Source organism: Ovis aries, chromosome 3 (assembly GCF_016772045.2).
Source record: "Ovis aries strain OAR_USU_Benz2616 breed Rambouillet chromosome 3, ARS-UI_Ramb_v3.0, whole genome shotgun sequence".
Taxonomy (NCBI): domain Eukaryota; kingdom Metazoa; phylum Chordata; class Mammalia; order Artiodactyla; family Bovidae; genus Ovis; species Ovis aries.
In genome coordinates, this window is record NC_056056.1 from 152,722,037 (window position 1) to 152,744,134 (window position 22,098).

The 22,098-nt window shown below is 37.2% G+C and overlaps 1 long non-coding RNA gene across 3 annotated transcripts in view; it reads left to right on the forward strand.

Annotated features, from left to right (window-relative positions):
• Positions 1–22,098, forward strand: part of LOC132659450 (uncharacterized) — an 87,604-nt gene that overhangs the window by 45,588 nt on the left and 19,918 nt on the right. For 2 of the 3 annotated variants that reach the window (XR_009599938.1, XR_009599940.1), the window contains exon 2: positions 21,157–21,564. This is a non-coding gene — a long non-coding RNA (uncharacterized LOC132659450). The remainder of the gene's footprint in view (positions 1–21,156; positions 21,565–22,098) is intronic. The other variant, XR_009599939.1, reaches the window with a different exon arrangement.

Consider the following 22,098-nt stretch of genomic DNA (forward strand, 5'->3'; position numbering starts at 1 on the left):
TAGATTCCTCTTCCTAAGCCCCCAGAGTGTTGCTATCCTTGAAAAAAAGTCTTTCTTCCTTCAGTTTTCCCTTCCCTAATTCCTTCTATGCATGTCTCTGTCCCAGTACTATGTTTCTTAGCAATTTGATTTTATCTATTAATTTGAGACAAAGAAGCAAATACCTTTCAGTTCTGCAATGTCATATCAAACTATTTTTAGGAAACAATTTAAAAATCCGAAAAGAAAGAAGGGTGACAGCAGTATTTCCAAGACTCAAAAAACTCTAGAGGAATGCAGAAAGCTGTTTTCACTGTATCAGTGCCCACCTGGATGTTCTTGATAAATAATTCACAGCTAATTTGCTTGTTTGAAAGATTAAAAATGGATTTGAAGGGCTGTTTTCACTCAATCTGCCTGGTGTTGATCTAAGCAGTAAAGACAATAATGAAAAATCTCTCAAGAGATTACACTCCAAAGGAGGCATTTTGGGAGCCGGCATGAAGCCAGTTTTTGTCCAGGACTATACAAAGCGTTTCTGAAACTAAATGCTGAGTCTTTGCAGCCATTCCCAATTTCTCTCTTGGTGTGTTTGGTATAACATTCATCTCTGTATTTTCAGCCAAAAAATGTGTCCATCTGCCTCTCAAAGATTAAACCATGGCTGTTGACAAGAAATAGGTACTGGGGAAACATATTTGTTGTTAAAAAGGCATGTTTTCTTTACACGAAGTGTTAAGGGAATGACAATAAATTAGCATTCTCCTGCTTTGTATTAAGCTATAGAGTAAATTTTTTGCTGTGCAACATTAATCTCAGGAGACAGGATGTCTTGATTAATACAGGAGGGCATAACCATTGGCAGCAACATGAATGGACCTAGAGATTATCATGTTAAGTGAAGGAATTCAGACAGAGAAAGACAAATACCTGAAGATATCACTTGTACATGGAATCTAAAATATGCCACAAATGAACCTGTCTACAAAATAGAAACAGACTCACAGACATAGAAAACAGACTTGTGGTTGCCAGGGGAGGGGAGGGTGGGAGAAGGGTGGTCTGGGAGTGTGAAATTAGCAGATACGATTATACAGAGAATGGATAAACAACACAGTCCTACTATATATACAAGAAACCATATTCAATATCACCTGAGAAACTACAATGGAAAAGAATATGAAAAAAATGTATATATAACTGGATCACTTTGTTGTAAGTAAAAAGCAACACTTTGTAAATCAACTACACTTCAATAAAATAATTTTTGAAAAATATCAGAGGACATAAGATCAAGAGAAAATCAAGAGAAAGTCCAGTAACCTACCTAGAACTATAATAGTCATAAAACAATATTTAATCCAAAATCATATACTGACTGCAAACAATTATAGACCTCTTATTATAGACACATTCCTCAAGGAATATATATATATATATTTTTTTTCTTTCTTTCCAATCCCAGGTAGAATTCCTATGTCATCTAAATCAAAAAACACAAAAATTAACATTTCAATCAATAATTCTTTGTACATCAGGTATGGTTTTTAAATTATTCAAATGATGTAAATAGTTTGATTTATCTTGACTTTGGGTTTCCTTCTATTTGTAATTATATGTCACCTTGATTTTTTTCTTCATTTTAACTACAGGGGAAAAGATAAATAGCAGGAGAACTCTCTTGAATATTTCATTTAGTTTTAAACATAAGAATTGAGATATAATTTGTTAATTATATATAAGCATTACAGTGGTGCTAGTAGTAAAGAATCTGCCTGCCAATACAGGAGATGTAAAAGACACAAGTTCCATCCCTGGGTTGGGTAGATCCCTGGAGAAGGAAATGGCAACTCACTCTAGTATTCTTGCCTGGAAAATTCCATGGACAGAGGAGCTTGGTGGGCTACAGTCCATGGAGTCACAAAGAGTCGGATACAACTGAGCAATCGAGTATATAAAAAAACAAAATTTAAAATTTCAGCAAAATCATGATTAAAGGTCCTCCTACTGAGGAGGAAATACAAACAGACTAAAGGGCAAGAGATACTTACATATAAAAATAGAGCTACTTTTGAATAGATGCACTGAAATACTATCTAGATACTTGTATTTCAGAATTATGCAGAGAAGAAGAATATTCCTAAAATTTATAACATATAATTCAGTGAAATAATAGAGAACCAGGAATGCAAATTCTGAAGAGAACATGATCAAAGTGTGAAGGGTTTCTCAGGTAATACCTTTTTTGTTTGATTTAATTGAAAAATATAGGCATTGTGTTATATATTTTCACTATCATCATTAAAAATTGTGTTACTATTCCTGTTTTTGTTGTTTAGTCATCCAGTCATGTCCAACTCTTTTGCAAACCTATAGACTGCAGTCCACCAGGCTGCTCTGTTCATGGGATTTTTTAGGCAAAAATACTAGAGTGGTTGCCATTTCCTTCACCAGTTATTATTTTTTAAATGCTTTTAACAACTGAATACCAAAGATCTAACAAATTAAATCACACAATTAAGTTTGAGATCATAGGGTGGATAGTTTGGAGAATACATCTGGATCATATTTTTTTGTTGTTAGGGGGAATTATTCCTTTTACTCGTGGTAGTATCTTTTCTTTAACCCTTTCAATGTTGTTCACTAAGCTATTCTATTTTTATGATTTGGACATTGCTATGTCAGTTTCTTGATGTTGATATTTGTCAAAATATTTTTTTTTCTTATCCGATTTATCTATTTCTGAGTAATTCTGGGGACAGCACACTGATGGATTTACTAATTCTGAGAGTTTCTATCTTTTGGAAGATAAGTTTGATGCTCATTGTATGATTGCTAATATGTTTGTTCTTGTGTCTGCCATACTATTTTGTGTTTTTAATCTATCATCCCTTTCCTTTGCTTGTTTTTTCTTATTTTTCCTGTCTCTTCAACTGATTAGTTCTCCCTTTCCCATCCACATATTTGCATATTATTTATTTCTTCCCTTCCTTCAATTTTTCTTCCTTTCTTTTTCTTTTACTGTTGACCATTAAAATTTTTAACATTTGTACATATATTTACATTTTCTTAAAGTTCAAAGTTAATTGGCATCTCTCTCCCCTTCTGAAGAAGACAATAATCTTAGCATATTTCACTTTTCTTCAAGCTTTTCTCCAACCGCTATATACTTTTTGCTTAAAATTTTTACTAAAAATAAAAATATGATTTTTTTGTTTACAAACAGCATTCATTTTAATTTTTCATTATGGTTTTCTGATTCTTTGCCCATTTTTAATTTTGTACATCCCTATATATTTAGTTAGTTGAAAAATAGACCTTCAAAGTTTTCCTAATGATGGTCATTGTCTTAGAGGTATAAGTTTGCTTTAAAATATATTCATATATTATAGGTTGGTTGTAGAACTATGGTACGGTTACTTTAGTTTTTTTCAGAAAGCTTGCAGATAATCTATTTTCTTAGGCATCTTTTTTTTTTTTTTTTTTGGCTACACCTTGAGGCATGCAGGATCTTTGTTCCCTGACCAGGGACGGAACCGATGCCCTTTTCAGTGGGAGTGCAGTGCAGTCTTTTTAGGCATCTATTTTTACTAAGGAAAAAGCTATAGAATTAATCTGATTTTTATTTTTCTTTTGCAGAATTTTCTCTTTATCTTAATATTCTGCAAACTTGCTATCATATGTCTAGAAGTTAATTTTTAAAGTATATTTACCAGTTTGACACGTGGTGGAATCCATCAGTCCAAGGACCCTAATCTTTTTTTTTCTTTCTTCTTCTGTTTTTATTGAGATATAATTTACATACAGTACTGTGTAAGTTGAAGGTGTACTTTATAATAATTTGGTAAACATACATCGTGAAATGATTTAATAAACATCAGTTGTCTCATATAGATATAACCCCTTGTCCTTCATTCTGAGGAATTCTCGGCATTCTCTCTTGTCATGTTGCTTTGGGCCCATTTTCTCTGTCCCTCCTTTTGTAGCTCCTGTTAGATTATGCTAGTCCCTCAGCTTCAGTTGCCTGAACCAAACATATTTCTGTTTGATTTTGTTTTGTTTTGCCATTTTTATGGTAATATCTTGGTTTCTGGACCATATATTTCCTCTCCTTGTTTTTAGTGTGTCCATGTGCTTTTCAATTTGTGAAATCTGGTTTATCACACTGTCCTATTTTTAGCTGAAGATGGGAGTTTTAGCATTGGTTTCAATCACCATCCTGACCTGGAAGTCACCAGAACTTATTAAAAAGAGACTAAATACATAACATACCATGGGTACATGAAAATACAGTATGCCAAACCTACGCATCCACTTACTTAACCCCAATCAATATTGCTTTCTCTGCCATAAAATAAGAAGAATAAATTTTAGCTGAGTCACTCTAGCAGTTATGATTGAATTACAAAAGCATAATTTCATAGCCTCCATTATCTACTTTTAGCTGAAGAAAAAGATAACTTCTTCCTTCTAATTCTCTAAGCTAATAGTTGCCATGACTCAAACCCTATTTCCCCTGCAGTTCATATTCCTTCTAGATCTTCAAGGAAGAGGAAGACCATTATCCCAGGTAATTGGCCAGTGAAGCCATGCAGTTCTGCAGAAAACTAATGCAGAGCAAGAAATGGCCTCTGATGCAACAGAAAGTGAGAAATGGCAGAAGTATATAGAGCAGAGGAAGAAAATATTTGCCATTTTATAAGTTATAGTCAGGAGAAAGACTTTTGAATTATTACATTTAGATCTTTCCAGGTAGGTTGGTAATAGCAGTAGCTGTTCCCATGACAACCTACAGATGATGTTAAAATTCTCCAAATCATAAGGCACTTATATTGTCAATAACAAAGCCGAAAGGAAGCAACTTTCAGTTTTTGCTTACGTTTAAATATTTAGCATTATTCTGACATTGTGCCATGAGCACATGCTCCCAAATGATTATGCTCCACAGTTTTCTAAAGTAAGCTTAAATAAATGAATAACTCCCCCATAGAAACAAAGATGTTCAGATACAAAAATCAGAGATGACCAGCCTGAATTCCAGAGAAGTGTCAGTGATAGACCTCATATGTATGAATGTATTGACTCTATGGCTCATAGCATTTAAATCTTCGTCATCCCCAGACCCCAAGATAGCAGTTGTGATACACACACACACACACACACACACACACACACACACACACACCCATGATCCCTGAAGTCCAGTAAAGCCAAATCTCTAAATACCATCTTTCTTGGCAGAAGAAAATGCATCATTTGTTATCTGATTTTTTTCTTCAGATTATCTTCCAAGTGGTAATTAAATTAATGTCCCAGACTGCACTGAATGAGGTACACATATAAAACTCTAGGAAAATTTCAGAAAGATAGTTCTTGTTAGGGTTGGGGAAGCCATGGAATGAAATATAAAATGCAAGAAGCTATTTTAGTCTAATGTCTACACAGATGAGACGTTAAAGATCAGAGAGTTCAAACAACTTATTTAAGGTCACACAATTTGTGGGCAGAGTCAAGAAGAGAAAACTTGTTTTCTTAACTTCCAGAGCAGGGCTTTTTCTATTGTATCACCCTGAATATGATTATTTCCTCCCTTAACACAACTGACGGAGTCTGACAGATCACTAGGCAGGTGGGAGTCAGTAATTTGCTGTGGTAGTCATCCTTTGCCTGTTATTTTCATAGATGGAACAGAAAATCTAACTTTTGTTGTGCTAAAAGTAGCATGCGTGCGTGCATGCTAAGTCACTTCAGTTGTGTCTGACTCTGCTATCCTATGGACTATAGCCCGCCAGACTCCTACGTTCATGGGATTCTCCAGGCAAGAATACTGGAGTGGGTTGCCATGCCCTATAAATGAACTTTCAATTAACATTCTACCAAGCTTGATTTCTCTGCGGCAAGTAATTGTATATCTTAAAATTCAGACTGTTAGGGAAATAGAGAATCAGATATTACAGAGAACTGTTTCTGATAGTACGAAGAGAAAATACATGATCACTGCAAAAATTACTACCTCTATGTGACCTTCCACAGTAGCAGAACAATCAGCCCCACTTGGGAAGTGCTTGTTTGGCTGCAGCGGCTCAGCCTTGCCATAGTCCAAGCCTTTGGTCTGGCTCAGTTCCTAGTGATGTTTCCTGATAGCAAGTACTCTATCTTTTGAAGACTATCAATGGTTAAAAGAGACATAGCCCATCAGAGGCATTTACCGTCTCAGCCACAATTGTTTTTTCCACTGCTCATTTTCAACAAACATTTTAAAGAAATAGACTTAACTTTAACCTTCCACTGGGATCACCTGATGAGTCATGGCACGTTGAGAAAGGAAAGATGTCAAGAATGTTTAATCAGCAGTGATTTAAACAAGGGACATATTTGAGAAAATTAACAAAATCAGCATGCACATGGCTCCAGGGTGATTTTTCTTGCTGGTAAAACTAAATGAAAATCAGAACCCAAAGCAGTAGAAGGCTTTCAGGTCCAATTCATGCTGCCAAAGTTAAAAAACTGCCAGGATTGAAGACTGAATCACTCCCTATGCCAGTTACAGCTGTGTTTTTCATATTTATAATGAATTTCTTGATTCCAACGTTAAAAAAATTCACTCATCTTCCAAAGTTTTATTCTTATCTCACACCCTCCATTCCTTCCCTTTCCCCCATGCCCACTCCATTCCTGGGAATTGATTGCAGAGCAGTTAAAGGCATTTAGTATAATAACATCAGTTCAGAATGTCCTGATTTAGCTTGATGTAAACATCCTGAGGTAAAATATTCAGAAGGAGGGCTAAATCGATGACTGGTGATTCTTCTTCTTAGTGAAGCCATCAAAGACAAGTGCGCCAGAGAAAGTGCTTAAAACTAGTAAGATAGAATATATTTGGGAAAAACTATAAACTGTAAGTTAAAAAAAAATCAATGGTAAAAGTGCAGGATGTGAAACTGATTTAACAACCATCCATGGAAGAAAAGCTGTGAGATTTTATTGACTGAAAGATCAGTAGGAGCCAGAGAAGTAGTGTGGCAAACGTTTGTTGCATTCTGAGAAGCGTGGTGTCCAAGACTAGCCTGGGAAAGATTCAATTTCACCTTACAGTAGTTCTACGCTACCTGGATCATCATCTAGAGTTCTGGTAGCCAGATTTTCAAGGAATGTTTCTGGCTGATGTTTTTGGACACTTCCATGTGGCATTTAATTTTCATAATGTGTGCCTGTGTTCTGAACCCATCTACTGAGAATTAGTAGCTCTTAATACTTAGGGGGGAAAATGTCAAATACCATATGAAGAAGAATCAAGTGACAAAGAGTGGGCCTATGAATACCCAATCGCAAATTAGAGATGGAGTATTGCCTCACAATCAAATGCTTTCTTCAAGTAACATTAAGTAAGATTCTGATGAAGATGAAATTAATCTCTACTGTTCTGCTTAGGACTTCAGATCTCATGGATGCAAAATAAGCAATATGTTTGCTTTTTATAATGGAAACCAAATGGGATATCAAAGCACTGTATCACAGATGCAGAGCCTATTAACTAGAAACCTGATCTCTTTCAGTATGTGTGGGAATTATGACCATGTTTGTATTGTGCTAAATAAATTGTAATATCCAGATGTTTATCCAAACCACTGTGCTTGTTCTATTAAAAGGTGATATGCTTGATTAATTATTGCTAGACCTGAATGTTTAGCTTGGGAGCGAGGGTAAGATATCCCATGGCAGTGGTTGAGAGTTATTTTCTTCACATATGTCTATTGCTTGTTTTGTATGATCCAGGTCCTTCAGAAAGAAAACAGAGGACAAGCTAAGGTGACTTGGCAGCATCAGGAAAGTGATTCAGGTTTATAGCACCATCTTTTGAGCAGGTGTAGAAGGACAGGCTGACCTGGTCAATACCATTGGCGGTACAGACAACTCACACAGACCACAGCAAACAAAAGAGCAGTTGTTAATGGTGCACAATTATCCCCCTGAGGCTCAGCACAAGGAAGCAGGCAAATCCACCAGTCTCCCAGTCTCTCATAGAAAGCGGTCCATCTGTACACTTGGAAAGCTGCTGCCTGAGGCTCAGACTTGTACTCTAGCATCACATCTACAGGCGGCCTGCAGTCCTCCCTGGAGATCTGGGAAATGTGGAGGAGGGCAGGAGGGCATTATGCTAAGTGAAATGAACCAGATAGAGAAAGACAAATACTGAATGGTATCACTTCTATGCAGTATCTTAAAAAATAGAACTGAAAGAAACAGAGAATAAAAAAGTGGTTGCCAAGAGCTGGGGGCAGGGGTGGAGGAAATAGAGATTGGTAAAAGGTACAAACTCAGTTACAAGGTAAATAAGTACTGAGGATCTAATGTATAATATGGTGACGATAGTTGATACTACTGTTACTGTACAACTTAAATTTACTAAGAGAGTAGAATTTAAATGTTCTTACCCAAAAGAGGGGTAAATATATGATGTAGTGGGCGTGGTGATTAACTTGATGCAGGCAATATTTTCCCAATGTATACATATGTATAATTATCATATTACCTCAATCAAGCTGAAAAAGAAAATAAATAGATTATATCTGGATCCAGAACCAGTGACCTAAATAAACTCAGTAAATAGCTTTCTACAGGGAAAGCTTCTACCGTAGTTAACGCGATTAAATCACAAGGAAACGTACTGACCCTCTTCTCTTAAAACTGACCTTTTCTAAGGTAAACTGCTCAGTTTAGGAAGGGGAGAAGTTGCTTTGAAACTGCGTATTTCTTTCTTCTTCCAGTTTTATTGAGATATAATTGACACACTACACTGTGTAAGTTTAAGGTATACTGTATAATGATATGATTTATATACATAATGAAGTATTATAGTAAATTTAGTGAACACCTATCATCTCATATAAACACCAACTTAAAGAAATAGAGAAAAACTTTCCTTGTGATGAGAACTCTGGATTTACTCTAACAGCTTTCATGTATAATATACAGCAGTGTCACATTTACCATGTCGTATGTTGCATCCCTTCCACCATTCTGTTTTAAAAGTTGATTTATTGTGCTGGGCTAGGTCTTGGTTGTGGCATTCAGTATCTTCGATCATTAGCTGTGGCATGCAGACCCTTAGCTGTGGCCTTCCATCCTTCTTAAATGCCACTCTGTATAACTTAATTAAAGGTGAGGAGAGTGGACTCACAGGCTGAAGATACGAGTGAATGTCACATTCGGAAAATTTCAAATGGTTTGGAATGGTGGTGATGAGAAAGTAAGTGACAAGGGATGAGGCTAAACAGGAAATCGATGGGAACACAGTGGAAACAGTGTCAGACTTTATTTTTCTGGGCTCCAAAATCACGGCAGATGGTGACTGCAGCTATGAAATTAAAAGACGCTTACTCCTTGGAAGAAAAGTTATGACCAACCTAGATAGCATATTCAAAAGCAGAGACATTACTTTGCCAAGAAAGGTCCGTCTAGTCAAGGCTATGGTTTTATGCTGAGCTCTTTATGTTGAGCCATAAAGAGCTTGCTGGCCTCACTGAGGAAAATGAATTTCTGAGGGTTCAGTTCAGTTGCTCAGTCATGTCCGACTCTTTGAAACCCCATGAATCTCAGCACGCCAGGCCTCCTTGTCCATCACCAACTCCCGGAGTTCACCCAGACTCACGTCCATCGAGTCAGTGATGCCATCCAGCCATCTCATCCTCGGTTGTCCCCTTCTCCTCCTGCCCCCAATCCCTCCCAGCATCAGAGTCTTTTCCAAAGAGTCAACTCTTCCCATGAGGTGGCAAAAGTACTGTAGTTTCAGCTTTAGCATCATTCCTTCCAAAGAAATCCCAGGGCTGATCTCCTTCAGAATGGACTGGTTGGATCTCCTTGCAGTCCAAGGGACTCTCAAGAGTCTTCTCTAACACCACAGTTCAAAAACATCAATTCTTCAATGCTCAGCTTTCTTCACAGTCCAACTCTCACATCCATGCATGACTACTGGAAAAACCACAGTCTTGACTAGACGGGCATTTGTTGGCAAAGTAATGTCTCTGCTTTTGAATATGCTGTCTAGGTTGGTCATAACTTTTCTTTCAAGGAGTAAGAGTCTTTTAATTTCATGGCTACAGTCACCATCTGCAGTGATTTTGGAGCCCCCAAAAATAAAGTCTGACACTGTTTCCACTTTCCCCATCTATTTCCCATGAAGTGATGGGACCAGATGCCATGATCTTCACCTTCTAATGTTGAGCTTTAAGCCAACTTTGTCACTCTCCACTTTCACTTTCATCAAGAGGCTTTTTAGTTCCTCTTCACTTTCTGCCATAAGGGTGGTGTCATCTGCATATCTGAGGTTATTGATATTTCTCCCAGCAATCTTGATTCCAGCTTGTGCTTCTTCCAGCCCAGCATTTCTCATGATGTACTCTGCATATAAGTTAAATAAGCAGGGTGACAATATACAGCCTTGACATACTCCTTTTCCTATTTGGAAACAGTCTGTTGTTCCATGTCCATTTCTAACTGTTGCTTCCTGACCTGCATATAGGTTTCTTAAGAGGCAGGTCAGGTGGTCAGGTATTCCTATCTCTTTCAGAATTTTCCACAGTTTATTGTGATCCACACAGTCAAAGGCTTTGGCATAGTCAAGAAAGCAGAAGTAGATATTTTTCTGGAACTCTCTTGCTTTTTCCATGATCCAGCGGATATTGCCAATTTGATCTCTGGTTCCTCTGCCTTTTCTAAAACCAACTTGAACATCTGGAAGTTCATGGTTCACATATTGCTGAAGCCTGGCTTGGAGAATTTTGAGCATTACTTTATTAGTGTGTGAGGTGAGTGCAATTGTGCGGTAGTTTGAGCATTCTTTGGCATTGCCTTTCTTTGGGATTGGAATGAAAACTGAACTTTTCCAGTCCTATGGCCACTGCTGAGTTTTCCAAATGTGCTGGCATATTGCGTGAAGCACTTTCACAGCATCATCTTTCAGGATTTGAAATAGCTCAACCGGAATTGCATCGCCTCCACTAGCTTTGTTTGTAGTGATGCTTTCTAAGACCTGCTTGACTTCACATTCCAGGATGTCTGGCTCTAGGTGAGTGATCACACCATCGTGATTATCTTTGTCTTGAAGATCTTTTTTGTACAGTTCTTTTGTGTATTCTTGCTACCTCTTTTTAATATCTTCTGCTTCTGTTAGGTCCATACCATTTCTGTCCTTTATCGAGCCCATCTTTGTGTGAAATGTTCCCTTGGTATCTCTAATTTTCTTGAAGAGATCTCTAGTCTTTCCCATTCTGTTGTTATTAATTTGTGTGGTTCAGCAGCTGTGTCTTAAATCAGATATACAATTTAGAAAGACCACTTTCACTACAATATGGGCACTGCTGGGCAAGCCAGTATCTTGGAGGAGACCAGGAGAGAATAGAAAGTTATTCCAATAATTCAGCAAGAATTTGGTGCATGTTGACCAAGTTGGTAGTAGGGATGACACAAAGAAGTGAAGAGAATCAAAGAGATCTTTGAGAGGCAGAACTCTTAGGAACTGGAATCTAGTTTGATTTTGGGATGAGAGAGATAGGGTTAAGGATGACTCCCTGTCTTGGGCAGTGGTGTAGATGGAGGAGTCTTCTTGGAGGAGGAGACTACAGGAAGAAAGACCAAGTCTTGGGAGGGAAAGACAAAGATATTAGGTTTCATTTTGGAGCTGCTGAGTTGAAGTGCCTGTGGGACATGTAAGTGGAGATGTCTGCTAGCACTTATATGCATGTACCTGGAGGTCTGAAGGGAGAATGTGCTGGAGCTCCAGATGTGGGAGTTATTGGTATATATGAATGTTAGTTGGAGTCAAGTGGAGCACATGAAGTAATATTGGATGCATCTGTAGAATGAAGTGAGAAGCAAGTTGATCCCTGAAGAACATCAGCTTCAAAAATGTTGTCAGAAAAAAAGAACCCATGAAGGAATACGATCAGGTGCAGCTTGAGATAGGAGAACTAGCTGAGTACAGAATCACAGAAACCAAGGACATTTCAAAAAGGAAGATGTGGTAACTGCTGATGTTCACATCCAAGAGATCAAGTAAGATAAGGGCTAAAAGAAACACACTGTATTTAGCAATGATTAAAATAGCAATGAGCTGGCCCTCAAGTTTCTTACAATTTATATGGGATTGGCAGGGAACTGGCATAGTAAATACCTGGGAAGACACAATAAAAGCATAAGAACATGCAAATTATGCTATAAGCATATATAAACATAAGAACTTAAAATGTCTGAATCACATTCCATATAATTAATATAGAAAGGCTTAAAAATAGAATTTAAATGAAGTTTTACAAGAGAGAGAAATTTGGCTTGATAAGAAACTTCCTGTAGGAGAAACAGAAAATTGATTGCGTTTCTATAAACTTTTGTTGGAGTGCTCTGAATTCTCTTCTCATGTTTCATGTGTTCCAGGTAACTTTCCAAACTGTGACTATTTTACAGTAGCAATACATCATGTTTATGACACTTGGATTCATTGACACATAATATGTAAAAGTTTTCTCCCTATGGTCACTGTTGGTTTCATTTCATATATTGTTTTCAAGCTTAAGTTTTTCCCTTTTTTTCCAAAGGAAAGAATAAAGAAAAAAGATTTACTGAGCTAGAGGGCTAAGTCTCAGCATGGCAAGTGAAGAAGTTGAGCCTTAGAGGGATTCAGTAACTTGCTTACAATGAAGCTGATTTTTTTCTAGCATATGTTATTCTGCTGCCTCTTCCCTTTGTCATTCTTCATATTTTGCAAAGCTGTCACCAAAATAATGGCAAGATTCCCATTCTTTCCTCCTAATAGGTTTCTGATAATATTTCTTCATTCAAATACTGTCTTATATGCCTAGATTAAAAATCTTTGCAGGTACATACTGCTCTGAAAGAAAATGAAATGCAGAGCTCTTTGCCTGATGACACTCTAAGCAATTAGGATAATTATAATTGTTACCGCCACCATCATCACTGTTACAGTCTCACTGGCAGTTTACTCAGACACCAATAAAACATTTAAAAAGACCTTACAAGGTTCAAAAATCAAAAGTGACTTAAGGTGCATTCAGTTAATGTGATATAATCTCAGTGGTCCAAGAAGCCATGTTTATTTCTCAGATATCAACCCCGTGCCCACATGTATATTGGCTGATGTTTAAATTTCTATGAACTTTCATGTTTAAGATTTTATTAACAAGGAATAAATACTTTCATTTCACAAGAGAGATGAGACTTAAGGACATGTCTTTTGGAAAAGGGAAACTGGATGAATGGAATGGACTTAGAGATGTAAATTACTATTTTAATTAGATCTGAATGGTAGAGAATAGGGAACAGAAGTCACTTCATGACTAAAGTGTCAGAAGTTAGAGGATGCCCTGAAAGGGAAGCGGGGAACACAGGCTGAGAGGACCAAAATTTGCAGCATCATGTTTTTGCTTACAAGCATCTTTTAGAAGGCTAACATGCTTTTAACTCATCCTCTTCATATTTTGCAAAAAAAAAAAAATTGCAAAATGTTTCTTTTAAATTTTAAATAGATATTGCTTTCTTTAGAAGCTTGTCTCTGCCTTCTACCTCTAGATTTATTATGCAGCTCCTTGCTTGTTGACATGTGCTTTGGAATGTTTATCCTTATTGATGATTTTGAATTATAAATGCCTTGAGGCCAGGATCTAACTACCTTGCTTACCATAGCAGAATACTATTGGTACCTATCTGCTAAACACATAGCAAATATCACTTGGTTTAGTATGTGAAAATTAGGAGTATTTGTCCTCTGATTACCTCCCATAGATGCTTCAAAGTTTGGGAATGTATTGCTACTGTTCTAGGCTCTTGCAAAAAAGGGCATCATCTAAACTTAAGAAAAGAGAAACAAGAGAGTGAAAAGGTCAAGGAAGAGCCCAGATAGTTGAAACAAGTGTTATTGTGAACCAAACTGCTTCTAAGTAGGTGATATAAATTAAAAAAAAAATTTTTTTTAATCTCTTGGATTGACAAAGGTATGGACTTTGTCTACTTAAAAAATTTTTAATTTCTTGAATCCTTGATGTTTGCACTATTGTATATTGCCTTCTGAGTAGTGAATAGTGAACACTTTTATTTAACCTTTGGACATTCCCTTTCTCAGCAATTAATTCAAAATTTTCATTTGAAATGCCTCTGAATGGAAGTCACCTGAATGTTGCAAGGAATGATTTTTGATCAGAACACATCAGAAAGTGTTTTTATATTTTTTAAAACCTAGAAATACCTTAATAGAATATTTTTAGGTTTCTGACAAAGTACGTGGACTATCTCCATGTGTCTTTGTCAGATGAACTCAACTACCAGGGTTGATCAGCCATAGAAAGTGAGAGATTTATTTCAAAGAGCAATAAAGCAAGATGCTGCCTTGTTAGGGACTTTTTTTATGCTCTTAATTGGTCCAAGCACGTTTTTTGGTAAAGATCCCAAAAAGGACTGCCAAAGAAATTTCACACAGAATACATAGAATATAATGAAGACTACACAGTGGCCCTGTTTCAAAACACAAGGGCAGTCTCCCAGTTCTGCTTTTTGTTCCTCACCATCTTCTCATGCCTCCCATTTTCCTTTCCTATATCTCCACTCAAGTTGGTACAAGAGATTGGTGTTGAATATGGTCAGAAGGAACCACATTCTCATTCTCTTGATGGAGAATGAGATGAGTGAACAGTTTAAGGCTGTGTAAGAGGTGAGAGAAGGTCTTTAAACCCTCAAGGATTTCAACTCAATCCAATGTTGTTTGGTACATCATAGAAGAGAAAGGAGCCTCTACCAAGATTCCAATGGCCAATTCATTGTCAATAAGACCAGCTTAAGTCAGTAGAATATTGGATGATGGTTTGAAAATTTCTCCTTGTGGATTTATTTATTTTTTTTCATGAATATTGCAGTCAAAATTCTATATATAATATTAGTACAGTAGACTTCCTTTCTCATACCATTCACAAAAATAAACTGTTAATAGATCTGAGATACAAATGCAAAACATGAAGATATACAAACAATCCTTGTGGATTTAGATTAAACATAATGCCTGATTATTTTCTTTCTGTTTTTAGCCTTATTTTTAAATCAGAAATCACCTTATTGAACATTTCATGTACTCAGATTATAACTTAACCTATAAAACATCTAAGTTGAGAATCAGAGATCATATTTTAATAAAATCCCAATTAACCTCACAGAATTTAAAGTATCCTGCAGCAAGTGCAATCTTTGGGACAGAGGAGGGTGAAATAAAATGGTGATTTGAACATGGGCATGAAGCTCACAGGAATACAAAGTGACCTGATACCAGAAGTATAACAACTGAGGCTAACAAGTGTTTTCAATCAAGAATAAGCCCAAAACTAAGAGAGAGGAGAGAGAAGATAAAACACAGAAGGTCATTTGGGTCATCTAAAGAATAAAATTCTTTTTGAGGAAAACATTCTATTAAGACACTGCAAAATAAATTCATGAATTGAACAGCTGTGCTTTACTTCTAAAAGATTCCATGGAGAATTTATTAGTATGCATCACATCTAAAAGACTGAAGTTTAATTATACAAAATTATTAAAAAGAGAAAACTTGTGTTTCTCTTTCTTTCAATGATAGAGCAAAATAAGTGCTTGACTGGATACCTTCAGGCTTTTTCAAAAATTGAATTGGAAACATCTTGTCTTTTATAGTCTTGGGCTCTGCTCATACCAGTCTCTGGAGAAGGCAATGGCACCCTACTTCAGTACTCTTGCCTGGAAAAGCCCATGGATGGAGGAGCCTGGTAGGCTGCGGTCCATGGGGACGCTAAGAGTCGGACACGACTTCACTTTTACTTTCATTCATTGGAGAAGGAAATGGCAACCCACTCCATTGTTCTTGCCTGGAGAATCCCAGGGACGGGGGCACCTGCTGGGCTGCCGTCTATGGGGTCGCACAGAGTCGGACACAACTGAAGCAACTTAGCAGCAGTAGCAGCAGCAGCGTATCAGGGTCTACATTTGAGGAGAGAAAATGCATCCTGGCAAGAGACCGTAGTGTTAAGGATAGCATACAGTCCATCACCATTCCATTCCATAGTTAACACAGTATGATTCCATGTTGCTAAAGCTTTAAGCCAGAAACCTACAGTGGATATGAGAGGTCGATGAAATTTATTTCCTATTCTCCCATCTCAAAAAAAGGAAAGAGTCTAAACTATTAATACCATGACATTAAAGTACCACAGTTCAGTCCAAGTCAAAGTCAATGAATGAGATGGCTCCATGTTTCTGAAAGCTGACAAGAAGAGAAGTCCCCCAGTAAATCAAGATTAGTAGATCTGTTCAGGGTCCTGACCCCATTCAGCAACATTTCTGGCCTTCTGTCTTCTCTGTCTCTATATTTTCAATACTAATCATCCTAACCCTCAGCGTTCTTTTCAGAAATGCTGACAACTCTTGCCTATTACTCCATATCACTTCAATACCTTCTTGTGCAACCCAACTGTAGAAGATCTTAGTAGATGTGGCTTTCTTGCCTCTCAACCTGTGGACATCAAGATAGGGAGCCTGGTTGTTGTTGTTCAGTCGCTCAGTCATGTCCGATTCTTTGTGACCCCATGGACTGCAGCACACCAGGCTTCCCTGTCCTTTGTCACTCCCGGAGCTTGCCCAAACTCGTGTCCATTGAGTTAGTGATACCATCCAACCATCTCATCCTCTTTTGTCCCCTTCTCTTCCTGTGTTTGATCTTTCCCAGCATCAGGGTTTTTCCTATTGAGTTGGCTCTTTGCATCAGGTGGCCAAAGTACTAGAGCTTCAGCTTTAGCATCAGTCCTTCTAATGAATATTCACAATTAATTTCCTTTAGGATTGACTGGTTTGATCTTGCAATCCAAGGACTCTCAAGAGTCTTCTCCAAACTACAAAATATGGTCCGCTGGAGAAGGGAATGGTAAACCACTTCAGCATTCTTGCCTTGAGAACCCCATGAACAGTTTGAAAAGGGAGCCTAGAACTCTCTGGATTAAGTGCATGCTTTGATGCCCCTGGAAAGACTAAGACCACTCATTTTTTCCTAAGGACAAAGTAATTTATTTACATTTCAAATTTATTTCCTAAGTTGAACTTCTGGACTTAAAAAACATCCATGATTTGACATTCTTATGCCCCAGTGCCCACCAGCATAATAAGTTATTAAAAGATAAAGTATGACAGCATACTCATGGTCATGGAGTCAAGGTCAAGATTAAATGGCCAATATAGCCATGGTCACCATTCATCACACACATGTTCCTACACTAGAGCAAACACTGCTAACAGGGAAGAACAGCCAGATATTATTGCATAACAGTCTAGTTACCAGGAGGTATTACTGCCACATTTTCTGTCCAAAGAAAGAATAGGAGAGACCAAAGAAAGTGTTCTGAAACTTTATTAGGTAAGAATATTCAATTGTCAACTGTGATTTAATATCTATCATTTATACATTTATCTTAAGTCTTTCTCTTGAAGCCATAAATGTTTGAAACCCCTCATGTTCATGTAATTCATATGATGGTTTGTGGTTGGATGCTATTTTCCTCCACTCTGGAGATTTAGATCATTATTGAAAATAATAAAAATCCACATGGCTAATTTTCCAAAAGGTTCTTTTAAAATCCATTAAATTTATTCTTAAATAATGCAACTTCTGACCTGCTTAGTATTCAAAACCAAAAACTGAAATTTTGCCACACTCTTTGCAGTCTATTGATTTGAGAACTACAGCTGCTGAAATTAAACTTTATTGTTAGCACAGAGCTTTCAGCTGAGGAAGCAATTTCAAATTGGTTTCTTTTCTAGCCCAGCCTAATATTAAGTAAATATGTGCCTATAAGTATCTCTAGCAGATTATTACCTAAAGTGGTACATGCAACTTTGCAGGTGCAGCTCTGAGAAACTAAAATCTACTTTGGTGGTGAGTCTTACTACCCAATGGATAAACATTAATATTGAAACTGAATACACAGTTACCCTCAGAGCTCTAAGAGTGATTGCAAGTTAGACATTTCTTCATTTAACATACTTTTAAATTTAGTGCTCTAAGATATGTGCATACAGCAAGGAAATGGCCACAGTCCCTGTCTTTGGGGAGTGCCCCATCTAGAAAGAAGACAGAAACAGAAATAAATATAATGTAACATGTCAATAAAGAGAGATGTGTACTTTATATGATGGGAAAGGCTTCTCACTTATTTAGAGGGTAGTTCTAGGGAATGGAAAAGACTCTTGAGAGGAAATCAAGTAAAGATTAATGAGAAAGATGTCTTTGCTTTATTTCTCTAAAATAGCAAGATCAATTTCCTGTTTCAAGAAATAGCTCTTATTCTCTAAAAATAATAAAATAATGTTTCCCTGCTGGCATAAACACTAACTGAAGCAGCAGAAATAATAACCCATCATTTTACAGACATTCTGAAAGACAACAGGGAAAATGATGAATAGAAGAATAAGATGAAGAGCTGTGAATTTTAAATAACAAGATCAGTAAAGATACCGCCTATTTTGATCTCAAATCTATAGGCAGCAAAAGTTTGGGAACTAGAGGAAAGAAACACAATGCTTTTTGTGAATGCCCTATTTTTTAAAAGAATACCCTGCTTTTTCAAAGTTCTGCTTTGAAATATGATGAACAAAAATCTCTCAAAAACTTGTTTTGGAAATCAATAAAACTTGACTTAGTTTGATATTGTACCAATTTAAACTTACATCTGAATTCTATCAGACTTCCCTTCTTAGTAGAGAAAGCCATGGTTACTAGTCTAAGCAAAGATAAATATCTACCTCAAAAATTTTCCTGCCAATTTACCTGCTGTGATACATCTTTTATGCCATGAAAAGATGAGGCTGAGAGTATTGAGTGAAACTATTTGTAAAACCCACTTTTATCAATTGTCTGTAAAAAACAAGGAAAGATGGTACAAGCTATACCCTGTGTCTTTGTAACACAAAGATGAGTGACAATTTGCCACCTTTCTACATGATGTGAACAAAAGAAAAAATTAATCTGCATAATTCAATCCAAGTGTATTTGGGTACAACACTCAGGAATGAAGAATAAGAATGGAAAACCAGTACATGTGGTCCACAAATCAAAGAGACAAAGCTATAAATGGCAATGAAGTCCAGGGACAACTTTATCTCCCAGTAAGAGTACATGGGCCAAGCCATACACACATTCTTATTTATATGCAGTGTAACCATCACTACCACCACAGTACCAACAAGTGTTTACTCAGCATTTACGTATTTTGTGCCAGGCACTATTCTGAATGACACATCTTTATTAGTTTATTACATCTCTGCAATAACAACATGAAAATTGTATTTCCACATTCATAGAATCTAAGATATCACTGACAGTGAGATAATGCCGCTGTTTTATATAAGTACTGTTAAGAGAATGAAAAGCTATGATTTGCTTTCCATTTAAGCCACATTTAGATTTTTAAATACAAAATAATGTGCACTTGGGAATCAATGAAATTCAATACTCTGCTCTTTATTTTACAAAAAAGCAAACAAAAGCCAGGAAGGTTAAGATGAGTTTCCCAAGGTCATATTCAAGCACAGAAAGAAAGTGGAGGAGCCAGAGTATTGGCCTGGAAATTAGGGGCCTCGACCGGGAGCACTGTCTATTTCTGTGATCCTAATGATCAACACCTCTTTGTGCCTCAGCCTCTTTTGAAGCAGGATTTTCAGTCTTGAGCTAGATTATTTCTAATATCCCATTCAACTCTCACATCTTGGATCTTTATTGTTACAAACAATCAGTGGTTTGGAATTTAATGAGAGGGAGAAAAAAAAAAGGATCACGCACAGCATAATTTCATGACCATGGAAATGAGAATGGGTCCTTGGAAAGAAATCAGACTTTGGGGCAATGAAACATAGACGAAGCAGCAGTGGCTTTTGATCCAGAAAAAAACTGACTTCCAACCCAAAGACCAGTTCTGCTTTAGCTATGTGACACAGAGATGCTTAATCTTTTTGAGCTGAAGTTTCATCTAAAATAGAAGAATATGCCTACTTCAAAGGGCTATTGTAAAGATGAACTATTACAGTGAAAGTGAATCTCTTGGCAAGGGATATTTGCTCCAAAACGGTCAGCTCCCCATACTGTCAGAGAAACAGTCTAAAATAACAGTATAGTCTAGGCACGGGATATTTTGTGGCTATGTGTATTCTCTTCTTATAAATGTCATATGACAATGGTACCGGAAAGTTGAAAGTATGGGGAAATGGTGCAGTGTATTATTGGTAGACAGACACTTTGGAAAGTAACAGTTGTAGACATTTGTTATTCCCTGCTCCACCCGCAGTGTCCACTTCTCCTTCTTCTGCTGATAGTACCACAGTCCCCACTCATCCATCCTCAATCCACATGTTTGAATGCAGTTGGCTGAAACTTCAGGGAGGGGCATGAGACTCAGGCTAGGAAAATGAAATATCTCATCAGATCTGAAGAGCTACAGCATGGAAAGTTTTGCCACAACTATGTGCTGTTTTCCCTGGACTTGAAACTTGAATTTGATGATGGCCATCTTACTAGCATGGGAGTGTAAGAAATAACAGTGCAGTTGAGAACAGAGTTGAGAGACAGAGACACAGAGTGTCTTGATGGCATCACTAGTGGCCACACTGACCCCATGTATGATTCCTGCCTTAGTTCAGGCTGTTCTATAAAAAGTACAATAGACTGAGTAACTTTTAAACAACAGAAACTTGTTTCTTACCGTACTGGAGGCTGGACGTTTGAGATCAGAGTGACAGCATGGTAAGGCTCTGTTATCCTCTCTGTATAACAGACTTCTCATTGTACCCTCAAATAGCAGGAAGAGGGTGAGGGAACTCTCGGGGGTCTCTTTTTTGAGGCACTAATTCCATCATGGGGGCTCCACTTTCGTGACATTGATTACCTTCCAAAGGCCCTACCCCCTGACGCCATCACATTGGGGGTTAGATTTCAACATATGAATTTTGGGAGGGACTCATTTAGTCCATTGAAACCCCTGTGAACTAATAAGTTCACTTCTAGCTTAAGCCTTTTTGGGTTAGGTTGTCTGTTACTTATTGCTTGAGGGAATCTGTCTGCTGGAAAGAGGGACTGCTACTATTAACTTCCTTACCTAATTCTCTTACTAGGACTGGACAGAATCAGGACTACCAGTATCATTTTGCAAAATTCACTTGCAAGCATCGGTGACAGGAAGTCGGGCGGGATTCTGAAGAAGAGCCATGGCACCTCCCTGGTTCCAATGTGTGGACAACCTGTACCAAATGGCTTCTAGCATCATCACTCCTCTATCTTCTGAGATACAATCATGTCTAATCAAAGGCCATATTCTAGAGATTGCTTTCAGGTTTGTTTTTTTTTTTTTTTTCCCTAAACCTTTTAGTTAAACAGGCAAAACTCAACTTCTGTAAAATGGATTGGAGTCAGTTCCCTTTTCTCTTACTTGGCCCAAGCACTGAGAAGAGGACTGGAAGAGATGACAAGCAGCCTGCAAGGGAAAGAGGAGAGGCCGGGGGGCCTGCACCAGCTCAGAACAGGTGAGAAAAAGAACACTCAGTGTGGGGGAAAAGGGTCATATGAAACATTGTGCACACAGACTTGGAGTTGCTCCTTTTATTTTTTAAAATTGAAGTAGAGTTGATTTACAGTGTTGTGTTAGTTGTAGGCATACAGTAAAGTAATTCAGTTCTAAATATATATATATATATATATATATATATATATGTATATTCAGGTTATTTTCCATTATAGTTTATTACAAGGTACTGAATGCGGCTCCCTGTGTTACACAGTAAATCTTGTTGCTTATCTTTTTATATAGAGTAGTGTGTATATGTTAATCCCTCCCTCCCCTTTCCCCTTTGGTAGCCATAAGTTTGTTTTCTCGGCCTGCCACTCTGTTTCCGTTTTGTATACAGATTCATTTGTATTATTTTTTAGATTCCACATATAAATGATCATACAATGTTTTTCTTTCTCTCACTTACTTCACCAACTATGATAGCCTCTAAGTCTGTCCATGTTGCTGCAAATGGCAATATTTGACTTTTTTTACAGCGAAAAAAAGTTGG